Here is a 22,597-nt window from a genome sequence, read left to right as displayed (position 1 = left end):
CACAGGCAACAGAGCATGCACAATGTCGGCACTAGTACAGTGTATATCCACCTTTCGCAGCAATGCAGGCTGCTATTCTCCCATGGAGACGATCGTAGAGATGCTGGATGTAGTCCTGTGGAACGGCTTGCCATGCCATTTCCACCTGGCGCCTCAGTTGGACCAGCGTTCGTGCTGGACGTGCAGACCGCGTGAGACGACGCTTCATCCAGTCCCAAACATGCTCAATGGGGGACAGATCCGGAGATCTTGCTGGCCAGGGTAATTGACTTACACCTTCTAGAGCACGTTGGGTGGCACGGGATACATGCGGACGTGCGTTGTCCTGTTGGAACAGAAAGTTCCCTTGCCGGTCTAGGAATGGTAGAACGATGGGTTCGATGACGGTTTGGATGTACCGTGCACTATTCAGTGTCCCCTCGACGATCACCAGTGGTGTACGGCCAGTGTAGGAGATCGCTCCCCACACCATGATGCCGGGTGTTGGCCCTGTGTGCCTCGGTCGTATGCAGTCCTGATTGTGGCGCTCACCTGCACGGCGCCAAACACGCATACGACCATCATTGGCACCAAGGCAGAAGCGACTCTCATCGCTGAAGACGACACGTCTCCATTCGTCCCTCCATTCACACCTGTCGCGACACCACTGGAGGCGGGCTGCACGATGTTGGGGCGTGAGCGGAAGACGGCCTAACGGTGTGCAGGACCGTAGCCCAGCTTCATGGAGACGGTTGCGAATGGTCCTCGCCGATACCCCAGGAGCAACAGTGTCCCTAATTTGCTGGGAAGTGGCGGTGCGGTCCCCTACGGCACTGCATAGGATCCTACGGTCATGGCGTGCATCCGTGAGTCGCTGCGGTCCGGTCCCAGGTCGACGGGCACGTGCACCTTCCACCGACCACTGGCGACAACATCAATGTATTGTGGAGACCTCACGCCCCACGTGTTGAGCAATTCGGCGGTACGTCCACCCGGCCTCCCGCATGCCCACTATACGCCCTCGCTCAAAGTCCGTCAACTGCACATACGGTTCACGTCCACGCTGTCGCGGCATGCTACCAGTGTTAAAGACTGCGATGGAGCTCCATATGCCACGGCAAACTGGCTGACACCGACGGCGGCGGTGCACAAATGCTGCGCAGCTAGTGCCATTCGACGGCCAACACCGCGGTTCCTGGTGTGTCCGCTGTGCCGTGCGTGTGATCATTGCTTGTACAGCCCTCTCGCAGTGTCCGGAGCTAGTATGGTGGGTCTGACACACCGGTGTCAATGTGTTCTTTTTTCCATTTCCAGGAGTGTATGAAGGGCAGCAGGTAGATTCCCTATTCCTAGATTTCAAGAGCTTGACATGGTGACACACTACCAACTGGTAAGAAAGGTACAAGCCTATGGAATAGGTTTCCATGTATGTGAGTGGCTAAAAGACTTCTTAAGTAACGGAACATACCACTTTGTCCTCGGCAGCAAGTGTTCGTCATAGACAAGCGCCAGCAGTGCCCCAGGGAAGTGTGGCAGAACTGCCATTCCAGAATGAGATTTTTTCTCTGATGTGGAGTGTGCGCTGATATGAAAGTTCCTGGCAGATTAAAACTGTGTGCCGGACTGAGACTCGAACTCAGGACCTTTGCCTTTCGCGGGCAAGTGCTCTCCGGCACACAGTTTTAATCTGCCAGGAAGTTTCATATCAGCGCACACTCCGCTGCAGAGTGAAAAGCTCATTCTGGAAACATCTCCAAGGCTGTGGCTAAGCCATGTCTCTGCAATATCCTTTCTTTCAGGAGTGCTTGTTCTGCAAGGTTCGCAGAAGAGCTCCTGTAAAGTTTGTAAGGTAGGAGACGAGGTACTGGCAGAAGTAAAGCTGTGAGGACACATATGTGTGTGTGTGCGAGTGTATACCCGTCCTTTTTTCCCCCTAAGGTAAGTCTTTCCGCTCCCGGGACTGGAATGACTCCTTACCCTCTCCCTTAAAACCCACATCCTTTCGTCTTTCCCTCTCCTTCCCTCTTTCCTGATGAGGTAACAGTTTGTTGCGAAAGCTTGAATTTTGTGTGTATGTTTGTGTTCGTTTGTGTGTCTGTCGACCTGCCAGCACTTTCATTTGGTAAGTCACATCATCTTTGTTTTTAGGTATATTTTTCCGACGTGGAATGTTTCCTTCTATTATAACTATATATCTACATATATACACTCCTGGAAATGGAAAAAAGAACACATTGACACCGGTGTGTCAGACCCACCATACTTGCTCCGGACACTGCGAGAGGGCTGTACAAGCAATGATCACACGCACGGCACAGCGGACACACCAGGAACCGCGGTGTTGGCCGTCGAATGGCGCTAGCTGCGCAGCATTTGTGCACTGCCACCGTCAGTGTCAGCCAGTTTGCCGTGGCATACGGAGCTCCATCACAGTCTTTAACACTGGTAGCATGCCGCGACAGTGTGGACGTGAACCGTATGTGCAGTTGACGGACTTTGAGCGAGGGCGTATAGTGGGCATGCGGGAGGCCGGGTGGACATACCGCCGAATTGCTCAACATGTGGGGCGTGAGGTCTCCACAGTACATCGATGTTGTCGGCAGTGGTCGGCGGAAGGTGCACGTGCCCGTCGACCTGGGACCGGACCGCAGCGACGCACGGATGCACGCCAAGACCGTAGGATCCTACGCAGTGCCGTAGGGGACCGCACCGCCACTTCCCAGCAAATTAGGGACACTGTTGCTCCTGGGGTATCGGCGAGGACCATTCGCAACCGTCTCCCTGAAGCTGGGCTACGGTGCCGCACACTGTTAGGCCGTCTTCTGCTCACGCCCCAACGTCGTGCAGCCCGCCTCCAGTGGTGTCGCGACAGGTGTGAATGGAGGGACGAATGGAGACGTGTCATCTTCAGCGATGAGAGTCGCTTCTGCCTTGGTGCCAATGATGGTCGTATGCGTGTTTGGCGCCGTGCAGGTGAGCGCCACAATCAGGACTGCATACGACCGAGGCACACAGGGCCAACACCCGGCATCATGGTGTGGGGAGCGATCTCCTACACTGGCCGTACACCACTGGTGATCGTCGAGGGGACACTGAATAGTGCACGGTACATCCAAACCGTCATCGAACCCATCGTTCTACCATTCCTAGACCGGCAAGGGAACTTGCTGTTCCAACAGGACAATGCACGTCCGCATGTATCCTGTGCCATCCAACGTGCTCTAGAAGGTGTAAGTCAACTACCCTGGCCAGCAAGATCTCCGGATCTGTCCCCCATTGAGCATGTTTGGGACTGGATGAAGCATTGTCTCACGTGGTCTGCACGTCCAGCACGAACGCTGGTCCAACTGAGGCGCCAGGTGGAAATGGCATGGCAAGCCGTTCCACAGGACTACATCCAGCATCTCTACGATCGTCTCCATGGGAGAATAGCAGCCTGCATTGCTGCGAAAGGTGGATATACACTGTACTAGTGCCGACATTGTGCATGCTCTGTTGCCTGTGTCTATGTGCCTCTGGTTCTGTCAGTGTGATCATGTGATGTATCTGACCCCAGGAATGTGTCAATAAAGTTTCCCCTTCCTGGGACAATGAATTCACGGTGTTCTTATTTCAATTTCCAGGAGTGTAGATACATAGTTTACACAATACATAGGTTATAAGTACGTACACACATAAAAAGAACATATACTGCCATTAAAAAGGAACATAAGCACATAGAACATAATGTAGGGGAAAAAAAACAAAACAGGAAAACAAAACAAATGTAATATATCCTACTTGTCATTCTCATTTATAAAATCATGCACACTGCAGTAGTATTTGCTTTTTAAATATTTTTCAATGTTTGCACCTGTCGGTTCTAACCTGCAGGCCTTTGATTCTGAACGCATTTTATTGCTAAGGTTCAAGTCCATGTAATATGGAGTATTTTCAAATAATGTTAGTCTGTGGCAAGATAACATGTAATCTTGTTGCGCCTTGTTTCACAAGCATGTGGAAATGGATTATGTGTCTTTTTAACTCAAAGAGAAGTGTTTCATTTATAAACACGGAAGGAATTCTCAGGCTTGCAAATAAAGGTTTGCATGATTATCTGTTGTTTGTTCCAGTCATAGCTCTGGTAATTTTTTTCTGTATCTCTATCTTGAATGCTCTGAGGAGGCTTCCTTTCTCAGCTCCCCAAAAAATTATGCAGTATCTTACAACTGATGTAAAATACGCATGATACAGAATTTTCCTAGCAGCCAAGTCAGTTTGTAACACCATAGCTCTTATGCTTTGCTGATTTATTTTGCTTTCTGTTTTGTTCAACATCTCATTGTTGAGCCTCTGTAATTATTGTATGATTAATCCAATACTGTATAAAAGTGTATACTCTTTTCTCTGTTAAAAACTTTGATGTCTTTTAGACTGGAGGAAGTGTAATCTATTTTCAGGGACCGTTTGAAAGCAGCTAGAGATCTCCCATCTAGAGACCTGCTTCATTGTAACTATGTAAGAGCCAAACGAATTTATGGAAAACAAGTGGCGGAAGCAAAAAGAGATATAATGACAGGTTCATTGAAGAGGCTCACAATCCATGCAAAGCAGCTTGGAATCTGGTAAACGAGTGCAGAAAAAAGCCCACCTCAGCCTTAAATTCCGGTAGCCCTGATGCCTTCAATCAGTACTTTGTTAGGATAGTGAAAGATACTATTAATGAAATACCTGACTCAGGCTTAGTCCCCACAAGTCACATGAGAAACATAACTAATAGCACTCTTGAAAACTGGAAGAAAGTGCACCCTAAGGATATCGTAAAAATAGTTAAGTCATACAAGAACTCAGAGAGCGAAGATATCTATGGTATGTCTTGCACAATGCTGAAGAAAATTATTCTAGAGCTTGTTCAACCATTATCTATGGCAATTAATAAATGCTTATCCTCTGGCGCCTTCCCAAAATTTCTTAAAATAGCACGGACAGTACCAATCTACGAAAAGGGTGACCCGTGTAAAGTGTCCAGCTACAGACCAATTTCTATCATTCCTATTCTAGCTAAAGTTATGGAGTCTGTTATGAAACTCCAGTTACAGAATTATTTTGAAGTAAATAAGCTCTTCCAGGACACACAGCACAGTTTTCGTAAGGGAAAGTCAACGTTTCCGGCAGCACTGTACTTAACCAGAAGAATAAGGCAAGGATTCGAAGACAGAGAAAGTGTGGCACTGACACTCTGTGATCTTGGCAAGGCATTTGTCTGCATTTCCCACAAGATACTGCACAATAAATTGAAGTGAAGTGTTATGGTGCCGGAAGTGTCATTCTGGCAACTTTTCAGTCTTATCTGGAAAACCGGAGACAAGTGGTATCAATTCACGGAGCAACATCACAAGAACAAAAGCTGGAATATGGAGTACCCCAAGGGTCCATCATAGAGCCTCTCCTGTTCCTTATTTATGTCAATGATATGGGTTATAACAACAATATGCTACAGTTTGCTGATGACACCACCCTTTTTGCCAAAGGAAGAACTGCTGCAGAATCACTCCAAGAAACAGATGTACTCTTCCAAAACATTAAAGAGTGGTTCATCAAAAATAAAATGAAAATGAATGAAAAAAAAACACAACATCTGATATGCACCCTTAACAACTTTGGATGCCATGATAATATGGAGGCTGTCAAACTGTTGGGCTTCACGATAGACAGGAAACTAACAATGAACGAAGACACAGTGTACGTGTGCTCCAAGCTCTGCCGTGTAATATACCTTCTGAGAAGGTTAAAAGGTGTACTTAGTGACCAATATCTCATAACAGTATATTGTGCCCAATTCCATAGACACATCATTTATGGCCTACTGTTAGGAGGACGTTCTGCAGGTTGTAAGGATGTGCTAATTCTACGGAAAAAAGCTCTCAGAATAATCACATCAAGCAAAAGACAGGAGTGCTGCAGCCCTATAGTCAGGCAGTTAGGAATTATGACAGTCTTCAGCCAGTATGTGTTTTAATGTCTCATCAGCGTGAAAGAAAACCGAGGAGTCTTCAGCGTGCGGCAAGATATACACAATCACAATACCCGTAACAAGAGGAGCATCGAAATACCCAGGTGTTGACTGACGGGAATGCGAGACAGCTTTCCAGTGGTTGCCCTACAGATGTTCAACTCACTGCTTCAAGAAGTGCAATCCCTGCCACTAGGAACATTCAGAAGGAGAGTAGCACAGGACCTGAAAGAACACCCATTGTACTCCATTGGTGAATTCTTTAAGAGTTACCAAAGTGAATGGACAAACAAATATTGTTTCTATTATGTATAACTGTCTTAATTTTGTGAATATTTTTTACAATGTATATATGTCATTAATCTTGATGCAGTCTGTCCAGCCATGACTGATCAACAACACGGATCTGGTAATAAAGTAATATGTACAATAGGAGCAAATGATATGTTTTGTCTTTCTCGCATAATCTCTTTGGTTATCTTTAAGATTGAATAATTTTGTTTAAATAATTTTTTGTAGAATTGTTAATATGTGCAAATGATATGTTTTGTTCAAAATGTCTTGCTGCTACTTTGTATATACTGATCCTCACTTAGGGTTCTTAGTTCTTTACATGTATAAAAGGTGTTGTGGTTCCCCTCGGAAATGGAATCGTGCAGTGTGTGCAAAATGTGGTTGGCATGAAGGAAGAGGTGGGACAACGAGTCAGTCGGAGACGAGCTGCCGAACTGCCAACAGCTTCTGTCCTAACAGTGAGTTGTGCTGGTGCCGAGAGAGGCTTTTTGTGCTGTTTTCCACTGTTCCAGAGCCTGGGATGGATGGATTAAGTAACCAACTCTATTTTGGAAATGGTATTTAATAATTTTCGGATCAATACCACCAAGAGCTCACAACATTACCAACTGCAAATCCACCTGCCAAGATATACTCGCCACCACATTGCGCAATCACTGCATCGGAACGAAGGAATTGTAGAGATGTAAAGTGAAGAATCAGCTTATTTGGATGTTTTATTTGGTTCGAACAATAAGGTAAACCACAAGCAATATTTTGAAATCTTAGCTTGATTTATCGCTATTCACATAACCACTGAGGGTCCTATCCTTGTCAACTATGACTTCTGAGTGTCCTTGTTGTGAAAGTGAAGTTAAAAAGCCCAATTTTTAATTGAATAATGTCACTTAAAAGTGTGGGAAAGTTGTGTTTAATAGTAAATGGTGTCTTGTGGGAGTATGTCAGTAATTGAATCTGCTTATTTTAAAGTTTAGGTGGGCTTTCAAAAGTATAAATTTAATCATTGTTTCTAAAGTAAAAGACTGAAGTAGCAAAAACAGGCATTAAATCGATTTGCTGTTAGTTTAAAAAATAATTACTTTCAAAACTATGATTTAAAGTGTTTTTCATAGTAAACAATTATTGTACTGCCTGGTGAAAAACACAAGAAGGTGAGTCAGAGTTTGTTTTAAATTTTATGTAAGTTTGTGTCTTACAGCAGTAAAGCCCAAAGACTTTCACTGTTGAAAGTTAACTACTCAGGCTAGCTAAATTTATTTTTCTCAAAAGAATATATTGCCAGTTTAAGGGGATCCATATTTTGCCTTTTGTGCTCAGTGACAGAAATTTATTAACAGAAAGATCATTACTTATGAAAATAGTAACTTATGTTTAAAGGACAGTGAGAATGTGTTTACTAGTGAACTCAATTTAATTTTCATGTCAAGTAGAAAACCAATGCCCAAATTGACACTTAAGCAGCGAATGTCAACAGTAATGCTATTAAAGTTATTTTGTTTGACTATGCCTTGAATACTAAAGTGTGTCAGTATTTGTTGTGTCCATGCAGATAGGTTTGTTCTGCTATGACTGTCAGTACTTTTCTTAATGTTATCATATGCTTGTGGCTGGGTTCATTGCACTTTCAAACGAGAAAGTATAGGCTGTGCCTTTCCACCGAAGCTATTTATTCCTATTTCTTGAACAGGAATGTTAAATATTTCCAAGTCTACTTACGCTGGCAACCGTTTTTCTTTATTATTTGAACAGTTTGCATAAGTAAAACATTATCTGCTACTTGTTGAATAATTACGTAATCCTGACTTTCACGGCCGATAGGCAACCTCCTTTAGGCACATCAAGGTCGAAACAACAAAATTCTATTCAGAAAGTAACATTTCACTGCTTTTTTATACCATATTTGGTTAACAAAATAATTTCATGGCGTAAATCGAGGCAGTACGGGTGTCTTACGTAGTTTTGCTTTCTGGAAGAGTGCTACATGTAAGTTGTGTTACATAGAGCACTAAAAGTTAATAATACCGCTTTTGTAAATACGTACTGCCTCCAGTCTTATAGGTTTTGATATAACATTAGCATCGCCATTTCGATAAAGAACGTTGTTAATTATATCAGCAAATACTGGAAAAAATATAAATATCAATCGTCTTACGAAAGTAAAATGAGCATAAAACGTGCAGCGGTGCAAAATTTTAAATTATTTGACAGAACGGATAGTGAAAGGTCAGCTAGTATTAAAAGTAAAATATATCAGAACGTAACAGTAACTAAAATGGACAGAAAACCAGAAATAAATCCAGGCAAGCGAGCCCAAAATACAGCCGATAGCAGTTCAGGCGACGCACCAACAGATGGCATTGCGCACGAATTAAAGTATGTACGGTTTCCCGCGGACATAAGTAAACAGACGTCGCGCGTATTAAACAAGACAAAATAGGCGATGTTATCGAAGACAGTGGCTATGCAAATGAATCAAGGGATACGTTCGAATCACCAAATACAGAAAGGGAAGTGGGATTTGAACACGAAAATATAGCAAAACCTAGATATGACAGATTTGTTCAAAATGCTGTCTGCACAAATTGCAGCATACAGTGACAATATTAATGCACAAATTTCTGAACGAGGCCGAATCATTTATAATTTCCTATAAGGACAGATTGATGGCATTAACGAAAGATTTGTCACAGAAATAATTAAAATTCAAGATCAAATAGAGCCCTTAGTCAGTACCAAAGTAGACGAAAAGGAATTCGGTATCAAATCCGAAATACAAACAGAATGCAGCACAGAGTTTGCGCAGATTAAACAATCTGTGACAGACACGAGTACAGAACTAGCCAAACAGATTGTTACTTGCGAAAAGAAGTGTGACAATAGAACTTCACATATCCAAGGAAAAATGTGTGACTTGGAAAGAAAAATATAAACATGACCTACACAGTTTACTGAAAGAGTACCTTACAGTAAAATATTGGAGGGCGAGGAAAAATTCGATCCTGCAAAAAGGTGTAACGGATGGTGGCATCCCCTTGATTTTGTAAAGAATTGCGAAAAGAACTTTCCTGATTACTTATCTAACCAGGAAAAGATCAATGTAGTGATCAGTGCATTAACAGGAAATGCGAAAAGGTGGGGACTTTAATCTGGATACTAACCAGATGTCTTCTGAAAGTTTCAAACAAAAATTTATTAACGAATACTCGTCAGAACAAAAGCAAGATTACTTATGGCGTGAATTTATAATGGCCAGATTGTGTGACATTAGAGGGAGGCAGACCATGAAAGAGTTTTGTGAATCGTGGTATAGGAAATTGATACACCAGAGAACCAGACGTACTGAAACTGAAATAATTTGGGAACTTTGGAAGTAATTACCACAGGATCCAAAAATGTATGTAGGGAGTACCCAAAGGAATTTTGCAGCATTCTTGGGAAGGGTCGAAGACGAAGACCATTGGCGAGGAAATCGCGAGGTTCGTCCCAATAATAATAACGATTACTCACGAGAAGATAATACCCTAAATGAGCGGACAGAAAAGGACAGATATCGAGTGAGCATGTTACAGAGAGGTCGCGGAAGAGGAAATTTTACGACGCGCGGCAGAGGATTCATGCCGCGGAATTGTCAAAATTGGGGCGACGTGGAAAACTAAGAACCGCGTGTGTTAAGGGTCAGATTCACGCGGAAACCGATTGTGGGTGCAGAGTAAAGATGTCAAATAAAAAGTACGAGAGGAAAGAATGCGAAATGCGAGGCAGAAAGTTTAATAACGCTGCATTAATAAACGCACGCGGAGCAATACATAGTGATATGTGCCGATCGGAAGCTGGCGTTAGACCAAGTGGCTCCCGCCTTTACCCAGAGCGGTACCGAACGGAGCTCTTAGGAAGAATGTTAAATGGTCGATGACACAACAAGATGACTGCCGTAGAGAGAGAGAGACAGACAGAAGAGGTGGAATCGGACACTTCCGTTGGCTGGTTTCAGCAATAGATGAATATGAAGCTGAAAATAAAGTTAGTATGTCATATAATAAGGATAAGTCGATATCGGAATCGTGCGAAAAGCATTATTAAAATATAAAAGAGAGCAAGATAGTACGATTGGGAAGGACGATATTTGTACTGTTAGCAATGTACCGGGTGATCAAAAAGTCAGTATAAATTTGGAAACTTAAACCACGGAATAATGTAGATAGAGAGGTAAAAATTGACACACATGCTTGGAATGACATGGGGTGTTATTAGAACCATGCGCTCCACCCCATATTGCTAGACGCGTGAAAGATCTCTCGCGCGCGTCGTTTGACGATGATCGTGTGCTCAGCCGCCACTTTCGTCACGCTTGGCCTCCCAGGTCCCCAGACCTCAGTCCGTGCGATTATTGGCTTTGGGGTTACCTGAAGTCGCAAGTGTATCGTGATCGACCGACATCTCTAGGGATGCTGAAATACAACATCTGACGACAATGCCTCACCATAACTCCGGACATGCTTTACAGTGCTATTCACGTTATTCCTCGACTACAGCTATTGTTGAGGAATGATGGTGGACATATTGAGCATTTCCTGTAAAGAACATCATCTTTGCTTTCTCTTACTTTGTTATGCTAATTATTGCTATTCTGATCAGATGAAGCCCCCTTCTGTCGGACATTTTTTGAACTTTTTTGTTTTGTTTTGTTCTAATAAAACCCCATGTCATTCCAAGCATGTGTGTCAATTTGTACCTCTCTATCTACATTATTCCGTGATTTACTCAGTTTTCAAATTTATTCTGACTTTTTGATCACCTGGTATATAAGAAAATAGATGTAGAGTTAGGGGAGCTTAGGATGAATGAAAATGAAAAGAAAGCATATTACGCCATGCAAAACATGTGTACACAAGTAATAAGAGATGGAAATGATGTAAAGAAGGGCGTCAGTAAATATGATGTTGTAAGCAGTGCGAATGGAATTATTGTTGATGAAAAGGTAGTTCTGTGGTTCAGGTACTGAAAAGCTAGATAGGAATTTCGCACGGTCATCTGAAAATGATAGCAAGGAAGAGAGTGAAATGAAGGTTATCAAAGTATATGACGATTATACAAAGTATGGAAAGTAAGTTGTCATCATCGAAAGCAATACCACAGAAGTGCCTGAGTCTCCAAACTAAGTGCAATGTGTAGGAAACAATCCGAAAAACGAAGTGAATAAAACATGTAATCATGAATTGCCCCGCTGTCTGAAAATTGCATTCATGCTCGAATCTGATGACGAAAATGAAATCAGTGATAGTTTAGATGATGAAGGGCATATGGATACAGATAAGAATGAATATGTGTGCAAATTTCACGTACTTCAGTGGATCTGGTGATGAAGAAGAGAGTAGTGATGACTCCAGTGAAGATGAATTTTCAGAAATAAACGAAAGTGAATATACTTTTAATGAAAGAGGGTACGAAAAAATTAATGACATCATTTCGAAACAAAATCCGGAATGCATAACTGAAACAAAACCAAAAGAGCCTCCAGATGATACTATACTTGGGCAAGCTTTACTTAATGCTATGAAAGAACTTGACTTACAGAAACCGAAGGAACCGCCTGATAAAATGATAGCAGGGCAGGTGTTGTTACATGTGACTAAAGAATTTGAAATCCCTAAACCTAAAAAGCCGCCTGACGAAACAAAACATTGGCAAGATCTGAATAGCATGATAAATGATTTGCAGTGTAGGAGACCTAGAAAGCCACCAGACTTGAGTAACTGTTTTGTGAACCATAAAAGACTGCCTTGACGTATATATGTTGTTAATATAATGCACGACATCATTATGTTACTGAGTTTTGCCTGAAAGTGAATTACTTTTTTGTTGATCTTGTGATCTGGGGCAGGTTGTTGTTTATTTTATTGTAGTCTACTGTATGACGTTGTTAAGAAACTGTTTATTTTCATATGAGTGCTTATTGAGGCCAGTGTAATTATGAAAATTGAAGTAAATTATTACCAAATTTTCAAACTTTATGAATGATGATGTTTATGGTAACTTAATGGAAGTGCAAAGAACTCCACAAGCTAATGATTAATTTCTAGTGTACTCAAAGGCTAGAAAGTGTTTATGTTTGCACTATGTTGTATACTTAAAAGTACATGTCCACAGGAATATAGATGAACCAATGATGAATGAAATGTTGAACCCTCAGGGGACATGCACTCTTTGCATTTTCAGGTGTCTGACGAATACCAGGTACCCCAGTTGTTGGCCAACACTACCTCCGTTTCTTTTCGTGTTGTCAACCTTCCTCTTCTTCATTCAGAACTTTGACTATATTCTTAATTTCTTCCCCTTTAGATTAAATAGTGTAGAATCAGAAAGGAGAAAAATAAAGAGAAATGAATGTTTGTGAGTAATTTGATGAAATTTTTCTTCTTCCTGGCGGTAAATTTAACTTTGAAATGAAATAACCTCCAATCAATGTGAATTTCAAATTTGAACTAATTTGTCAGTATAGTAGTTCTGATACCAGACATAAGATTTTTAGTGAATTTAAATAATGATAAAAATTTCAGTAATACTAAATTTCCTTTGTATAATATGACAAAAGGTAAATGTTTGTGGAAAAGGGAAATGGGTAAAATTTTTAATAATACTGAATATTCTTTGTGTTGGATGTACTGAATCCTATAGAAATGGTAAGGAATTGCACAGAAAAAGTTACTTAAGTAAAATATTAGTAATTCTAGAATATGGCATTCTCTGAAAAAACTGATGGATGTGGATGTCTACTGTGGAATTGTTTGTAGTCAAAGACGTAAATAAGTGATACAGGTACACTAGAAAATGACTGCCGGCAGAGGTGGCCGAGTGGTTCTAGGCGCTACAGTCTGCAACCGCGTGACCGCAGGTTCGAATCCTGCCTCGGATATGGATGTGTGTGATGTCCTTAGGTTAGTTAGGTTTAAGTAGTTCTAAGTTCTAGGGGACTGATGACCTCAGAAGTTAAATCCCATAGTGGAAAAAAAAACTACTAGAAAATTACTAATCGTAATTAACCTGAAAGTGGGTGCTGAAATGATTAGAATAAACATAGGATAAAAATAAAATTAACTTAAATGATTCTAATCAGAAAGATGCAAGGGAGTAAATAAAGATAAAATTTGAAATGAGAAATCTGATGTGACTAATGTCCAAAGATAATTGAGTATAAATGTGAAAGGATGAGGAAATGTGTATATTTTATGTGCCAGTAGTAAGGGGTTCCTCTTTTCTAAACCACAGCAATGGGCATAAAATTAATTAGACTATGAAATGACAGACTGAACTGAGATTTGTAATAATAAATATGTTTTATCTATATTTGTTACCAGTGTGTAATAGTCTTCTTAAGTTTCAGATGAACAAACGATATAAAAGAAATTGAAATGTTATGAGATGACAGGTATGTACCAAGGACAGTGGAAAGGCAACTGCAGGGACAAGAGTACTGCAGTCTGGAATAAAATATTGCTCACAGAAATTGGTCACTTGGACGATAAAACAAAATGCTGACATCATAAGTAGTTCTGAAGTGAAGAACTACTTAAACTGCTGTGTGAGCAGTAACCAAAGGACTTGCTCATGTAGAGCAGGCATGTGAGTAACAAAGTATGGACCGCCAACTGTAGCAGGCAGTAAAGCACTTGCCATTGTGGGGAAAGGATTTAATAAGTGTGCATGAACTGCCAGGTGTAGTCATAGCCAGTCTGTCTAACATAAAAGTGTATGGTTAATGTGTTTGTACAAAGCTGTGTGTCGGTATGTTCAATTATTTATAGGTAAAGACTGTAATAGTTAATGGGCAGAAAATTATTCAAGAAAAGATACCTTTTAGTACTGTTGTATAAAAGTATGTATATGTATTAGTTTGTTTGCAAGACGGACTACCTAATGTAGAGTCATGCTTTAAAAATTATCATGTTTCTGTCTGAATCTTTGTAGTGAGGAGATGTGAAGTTTGAGGAAAAAAAAAGACTTATTTTCACTAGAGTTAATGAGTGCACTTGTAAGGATAAAATTTTACAAAAAGGGAAGATACAGGTTAAAGTAATTTGATTTCTTGAACATCACAGGTTTACTTAGAGTGTATGTCTTTTGGTTTGGGTATATGTACAGGAATTGGACTATAGAAGGTTATTCTTGTTTTAGTAATGTATAAATTGTTTTGTGTACTATTTGTCCACCACTGATATGATACGTACAGACATGAGAGAGAAACTTCGTGTATCCCATGTAATTTTGTTTCTTCGAAATAATATGACAGTGTGTTTTCTTCTCTGTAATGATGAAAAAATTAGATAAGTATATGAGATGATGGTTGAAGATGGTCTTATTCCATGATAAGATTGTTGTTTCAAAAATCGAGTAAACGAAATTTATTCCATATAAATGCTTTTTTTAGAGTTAATATACAGATGGGTCTTCTGTTGAAAAATGATTGTCAACCACACTTAAGTGTTATAGATGTTTCCTTGAAGTAAAATATGCATGAAACGGAATTTTTCTAGCAGCTAAGTCAGTTTGTAACACCATAGCTCTAATGCTTTGCTGATGTACTCTTCTTTTTGTTTTGTTCAACATCCCATCGTTGAGCTTCTGTAATTATTGTATGTTTAATTCAACACTACATAAGAGTGTATACCTTTTTCTCTGTTAAAAACTCTGATGTCTCTTAGATTGGAGGAAGTGTAGCCTAATCTATATAATATGTACAATATGAGCAAATGATATAATGACATAATCTCTTTTGGTTATCTTTAAGATTGAATAACTTTGTTTAAAGAATTTTTTGTAGAATTGTCAATATGTGCAAATGATATGTTTTGTTCAAAATGTTGTGTTGCTACTTTCTATATACTGATCCTCACTTAGGTTTATTAGTTCTTTATATGTATAAAAGGTGTTGTAGTTCCCCTCGGGAATGTAATCATGCAGTGTGTGCAGAATGTGGTTGACATGAAGCAAGAGGTAGGACGAGTCAGTTGGAGATGAACTAACAAACTGCCAATACCTTATGTACTAACAGTGAGTTGCGCTGGTGCTGAGAGAGGCTTTTTGTTCTGGTTTTCACAGTGCCAAAGCCTCAGGTGGATGAATTAAGTAATCAGCTCTATTTTGGAAATGGTATTTAATAATTTGGGGGTCATTACCACCAAGAAATGACAGAGCTCAACATTACCAGCTGCAAATCCACCTGCCAGGGTGTACTCACCACCACATTGCACAATCACTGCAATGGAATGAAGGATTGTAGAAATGATGTAAAGAGAAGGATCACCTTACTTAGATGTTTTATTTGGTTCCAATGATGAGGTAAACCAAAAACAATATTTTGAAATCTTACCTTGATTTCTCCCTAATCACATAACCACTCAGGGTCCTATCCTTGTCAACTATAACTACCGAGTGTCCTTGTTGTGAAAGTGAAGTTAAAAAGCCCAACTTTTAATTGAATAATGCCACTTAAATTCTGTAAAAAGAAAGGACTTAAATTCAAAAGAAGTGTGGCAAAGTTGTGTTAGATAGTAAATGCTGTCTTGTGAAAGTATCTCAGTAATTAAATCTGCTTATTTTAAAGTTTAGATGGGCTTCCAAAGTATAAATTTAATTATTGATTCTAAAGTAAAAGACTGAAGTAGCAGAAACAGGCGTTAAATCAATTTGCTGTTAGTTTAAAAAATAATTACTTTCAAAACTATGGTTTAAAGTGTTTTTCATAGTAAACAATTATTGTACAGCCTGGCGTAAAACACAAGATGATGAGTCAGTGTTTTTTTATGTCAGTTTGTGTGTTACAGTAGTAAAGCACAAAGACTTTCACTGTCGATAGTTAACTACTCAGACTTGCTAAATTTATTTTTCTCGTGTGTTAAAGAATATATTGCCAGTTTAAGGGAATCAATATTTTGCCTTTTGTGCTCATTGATAGAAATTTATTAACAGAAAGATCATTATTTATGAAAATAGTAACTTCTTGTCTTTAAAGGACAGTGAGACTGTGTTTACTAGTAAACTCTATTTAATTTTCATGTCAAGTAGAAAAGCACCTGTTAAATTAAGACCAAACCTATGCCCAAATTTACAATTCAGCAGTGAATGTCAACAGTAATGTTATTAAAGCTACTTAGTTTGACTAAGCGTTGAATACTAAAGTGTGTGAGTATCTGTTGTGTCCATGCAGATAGGTTTATTCTGCTATAACTGTCAGTACTTTCTTTGATGTTATCATATGCTTGTGGCTGGGTTCATTGCACTCTGAAAGGAGAAAGTATAGGCTGTGCCTTTCATCGAAGTTATTTATACCTATTTATTGAACAGGAATGTTAAATATTTCTATGCCTACTTAGGCTGGTGACCGTTTTTCTTTATTATTTGAACAGTTTAAATAAGTAAAAAATTATCTTCTACTTGTTGATCAATGATGTAATCCTGACTTTCACGTCCGATAGGCAGCCTCCTTTAGGCCCATCACGGTTGAAACAACAAAATTCCTTTCAGAGGGTAACATTGCACTGCTTTTTTATATCATATTTGGTTAACAAAATAGGTTCATTATGTAAATAAGAGGCAGCATGGGTGTCTTACGTAGTTTTGCTTTCTGGAACAGTACTGCATGTAAGTTGTGTTGCGAAGAGCAGTAAAAGTAAAAGTTAATAATACCACATTTGGTAATACATAATGCCTCCAATCTTTGAAGTTATGGTATAACAGTAGCAGTGGGAGTGTTATAAGTTACTTTATTTAGAATCCTCATTGTGTAAACAAAACTATTTAACTGCTTCAGTAAGCAGTCCATATAATCAGTCCATGAGAAGTTTTTTGCTTATGGTCATTCCCAGAAATTTAACAGATACTGCAGTTATCAGTTCTCTGCCTTTATAACTTAACTGTGTTATATATTCAACAGTTTGTTTGGTCCTAAAGTGTACAATTTGTGTTTATGTTAGGATTAGTTACATAGCATTACTATTTATAAAATTGTGTCCGATGTGGTTGTGTGCATGTGAGCTTTGTGATGAAGCAAGCTGGGATATTTTTGCTTCCCCTCTTATTTTGCCGTCTGCCACCTTAGAATTCGTTTTTTTTTCACTTTTAACTAATTACCATTAACATATGTGAATATAATCTGCATTTTCATTAAAGAGAATGGTTGGCCCTAAGTTTTAAAGAATATAACACCAGATATAATTTTGTGTTTAGTTTTATGTATGTAATTGATTTTCTAATTTATTTCAGCTATTTCTAGTTAGTATATTTTGTTATAGTATATTTGAAGATAGTACCTTCTCTAAAGGACAAGATACCATTGATGACAGTGCAGCTACTCTAGAATAAATGATAATTAATTGAAACCTTCAGCTGCCGGCAGGTGTTGTTGATATACCTCAATGGGGACAGTTGAGGTATATCAACACCACCTGTCGGCAGCTGAAGGTTTCAATTAATTATCATTTCTTTTGTTATAGGGTGAAATCAGTAATTGTTTTGTAACTTAAATTCTATTATTGACTTATAAACAAATATAAATTCTATAATAATTTCAAACTTTTGGAACACAAAACACTAGCATTCTTTAAGTATTTATTTGGCTCTATTTGAAAACATGTTAGCAAAGCCAGCCCTTAATTAATTCCAAAGTAATTAACAGTTTTGTCTAAGAGATTGTTTACATAACAATATATGTTAAGTTCATCATTTAAACAAATAATTTGGCCTAACCAATGTAACAGGAAACTGTTAAAAGGAACAAATTTTTTGATGTATTCAGTTAATCTAATGAGTTAAGTTTGAATTTCTGTAAATTAAACTTTGAACAGTGCATAGTTTCAGCACCTGTTTTTGTGAGGATATACAAGGGCCTAATTTTCAGTCCTGAGATAGTCAGTCCACAGCAGAGTTTCAGACGAGGAACCTGTGTCGGTTAGAACAATAACAATTCTTCAACTTAACTGTGAAATAAGTGTTACACAATTAGACCGTGTGTAAAAACAATGACAGTGTCTGATGCATACATACCTTTATATTATTCAAGAACTGTGACCATTATGGTTAGATTTTTACTGCTCAAGGATGTTCAATAGTAAACTATTGTAGCAGTATGTGGAGGTTTGCCTGAAAGCTGTTAATGAGGCTTATCGAAAGTTAAACAACAGTGTACTAGCCATATAATTGTGAACAGTGAAAGTAAAAGACTGAAACGCAAATGTGCATCTGTTGGCTACATTATTTAAAGTAGTCTGTGTTGTACTTCCACAACCTATTTTTCAGCCAATGTAGCAATGCTGTAAGTCGACACTGAGGACAACAAACGAAGAAACAAAAGAAGGCCAACCGCCACAACATGACGTGGGAGAGAAGAAGGCAGTTGTGTCCACTGGACACGCCACATCCTGTGACAACATCATGACATTCACAATGCAAATTTCGACCATTGTGGATCAGCGAACTGTCATCAGATTTATGAATGTGAAGTGGTTAAACCAGCTGACATTTATTGCTGGATAGTGGCTATATATGGGAGAGGCTGTGAGTCTGACAAGTCAGTGAGAAAGTAGTGTGCCTGTTTTTGTGAAGGCCAGGTATGTTTGAGTGATGATGCGATACCGGGCCAGGAAAATATGATAATGGCGGTCTAACTCATCGACAAGGTGAAAGACCCGGTGAGAGGTGATTGGCGTGTCATAGTGCAAATGTTTTCGGTGGTGGTGGGGGCAAGTGCTGGAACAGTTTGGACAAATGTGTACAATAGATTTGATTACCAGATGATGTGCACACAGGGGGTTCCGAAGAAGTTTGGCGAACCACAAAAGGAACTGGAAATGGGGCAAGCACTGCATCTCGTATCATGATTACCCACTTTCCTGGAGCGGGTCATCGCCAGTTATTAGAGCTGGTGTCACAGTTTGAATCAGAGACACAGTGGAACAGCACGCAATGGAAGTGTGCAACGTCACCTCCTCGTAAAAAATTGAAAGCTGTGCCATCAGCAGAGATGATGTTGCTCACTGTATTTTTCGATGTCAGAGGTCAGATACTTGTTGACATCTTCGAGCACAGAAACACTATTAACAATGATGTGTACTGTGAGTCACTCTGTAGCCTATGCAAGTCCACCAAAGTAAACGGCCTCTGTTGCTCACGGAGGGAGTAATTCTGCTCCATGATAACGTGCATCTACACATATCTGAGGTCACACATAGTGTACTTGCCAAGTTCAAGTGAGAGTAGCTCGAGCATCCACCAACAGCCCAGACGTGTCACCCTGAGACTTCCGCTAAGAAAACTCAACAATGGGAAATGCTCCAACTCGGACGACAGACTGAAGGGCCCAGTGAATTTATGACTTCTGCACAGCCACAGGAACTCTGGTAACAGGGAATGCTTTGCCTCATTGAACTGTGGCATAATTGTGCTCAGGCCTCTGGTCATTATTTTTTAATAAAGACTTTAATTATACGCACAGAGTTGTTTCATACGTTTTCTTTTGAACAACCCTCATAGCTGAGTGTGTGTCACTAGTATTGTTTGTACTGTGGAAGCCAAATAAAAAGACATCACACAAAGCTTTTGTTAGTTATTTCTGGAGTTACAGAACGCCTTAACCCTTAACTCATGAGTTATTGTCTCTCAGACCACGTGAACATTTTCAAAATCGCTCTCCAAGACCAGTTGTGGTGGAATGCTTCCATACTCCCCCTGCCCTCCTCAAATTGCCAAGCCTACGATGTTTTGCTGTCGGTTGCATTATTGCCTTCTGTGGTTATTGTTGACACGTGTTACTGACAAGTTTTGGAGTCTCCTAGAACGTGCCTTGTGAACTACGTACCTGTTTTCTTCAGTATGGCACTGTATGGCTCAAAATTTTTAACTTTCTCGTGTTTGATGAAATTGTTAGTCAGTCTATGGAGGAAGGTGTCAGTGATATAGACCAAGAAATAAACGAAAAAGAGAACGATTTTACGTTAGCCGGTGATCATAGTTCTGCTATCGAACAAGAGTATCATTCAGAGGAAGAACTTCAGGAAAGTTGTGGTGGGGATCTGTCTGTTTCTTCAATGAAATACTTAAAGTGTCTGTTAAAATTGAATGTGTTCTAAGTGGTGATAAAAATGTAGTTCCCAGCAATGAATGTCAATTTGACAGACTTTCTTTTTGTATCTATCGGGTGGAATACTTATCCGCAAATTTAACACCTGCAATTTAGTTTTATCTGGAAATTTATTTGCTACAGAGATAGTATAATTTTTCAGAATGTCAAATTCAGTACTCCAACAGTCCATTTATGTGTACTATTTAAAAGAACCACACAAAATTATGTGCTTTTGTATGATAAATATTAAAATGCTGCAGGCTTTGTTTGGTGCTGTAAAATAAACTACAGGAATTTAAACATCACTTAAATAATTGTAAAAATAAATGTCATATAGCATAAATTAAAAATTTCAAATGATTTTTGCCTTAAATCTCGTTTTAAATATATGAGACTGCACCTTGTGATATATGTTATAGAAAAGTCACCTAGTGAGTTAAGGGTTAATGAAAATATGAAACTGTTGACCTGTAACCTTAGACAACAAATGTGTACTTGATAAGTATATCTGTGGGATGGCATCCTAATGCCATTTAAAAATAGCTAGTTCTCAATTCTAGCAGTAATAGCATATTTTCTAAGCTCAGTCAGCATCTATACAATGAAGATTCCCAAACTAGCTCAATTAGAGTTAATTGTAGTGAAATGATATTTTAAATAGACACCCTAGCTGCAAGCAGGCATTGATATACTTCATTGGGGATATGTTGAAAATGTGTGCCCCGACCGGGACTCGAACCCGGGATCTCGGTGCCGGACGGGGCACACATTTTCAACATGTCCCCAATGAAGTATATCAACGCCTGCTTGCAGCTAGGGTGTCTATTTAAAATATCATTTCATTTCTAGCAAAGCTGCATGGTCATTGACGGTAACTGTTCTTTCGGGAACAGATACTACCGTCATATATAGTTAATTTTAGTGCTTGTATTAAGACTGATGGCTTTCTTCTGTCAGCGCTAAGCGTCTCTGCAATACATCTTCTTGTACAGCATTAGTTGCGCTTTCCTTAGCTGCATGGGAAACACTGTATAAAATGTATATTACAACCTCATCCACATATATTGTCTATACAACAAGATCCAAGACTGATTTTATTGTTGGCATATAACCAACATCAGTGCAGTAACTATTGGTGGCAGTGGAACTAATGACTGTAAACAACAGATGTACATTTGACCACTCAGTTGTGAGTAGGCTGCATTAAGTAGTGGATGTGAATTTATAGTGTTTCAGCATTGTTGTCAAAAATCGCATTGTAGTTTTTGACACATTCTTCAGAATGCTCTGGAGAAGAGAAAAGTGTGTGCAAAGTTTGTCCCGAGCACAGTGATTCCCGAACCAAAAATGACTCAATGCATGTACACGTGCTCTTGTCATTGCAATCCCTGCAGGGCAATACCTAGGAGGTATTCCTAGCTCCATCATTTAAAATTGGTTTGTACTATTTAGCAAGTAGGCATTCTCAGGACAATTTGTGTCTGCGTCTGCCAGTTCAGCTTCTTGAGCGTATCTGTGACTGTCCCAGTGGTCAAACACATCTTTAATCATTCCTGCTGCCCTTATACATCTACATATATACTCCACAAACCATCATACGGTGTGTAGTGGGAAGTACCAAGTACCACTACCAGCCAGTCCCTTTCCTGTTCCACTAGCAAATAGAATGAGGGAAAAACGATTGTTTATATGCCTCTATCTGAACCCTAATTTCTCATATATTATCTTTGCGGTCCTTACATGTACATATAGAATAATTCTCCAGTAAGCTTGAAATGACATTTCTTTCAATTTTCTGAATAGTGTTCCTCAAAAAGACGGTTGTCCTACCTCCAGGGATTCCAATTTAAGTCCGTGAATCATCTCCATAATACACCCATGTTGTTTGAACCAACTGATAACAAATCTAGCAGCTGGCCTCCAAGTTGCTTCGTGTCTGCATTTAATCTAACCTGGTACAGATCCCAAACACTCGAGTAGTACTCAAGAATGGACTGTCTGGCATCATGTATGCAGTCTCCTTTACAGATGAACCACATTTGCCTGAAATTCTCCCAATAAAACAAAGTCGACTATTCACGTTCCCTATCACAATCCTCACAGGATTGTTCCATTTCATATCACTTTGCAACATTGCACCCAGATATTTAAACGATGTGACTGCATCAAGCAGGAGACTACTAATGCTGTATCTGAACATTAAGGGCTTGTTTTTTCTA

This window comes from Schistocerca cancellata, chromosome 11 (assembly GCF_023864275.1).
Source record: "Schistocerca cancellata isolate TAMUIC-IGC-003103 chromosome 11, iqSchCanc2.1, whole genome shotgun sequence".
NCBI classification, from domain to species: domain Eukaryota; kingdom Metazoa; phylum Arthropoda; class Insecta; order Orthoptera; family Acrididae; genus Schistocerca; species Schistocerca cancellata.
This window is presented reverse-complemented; position numbering follows the sequence as displayed.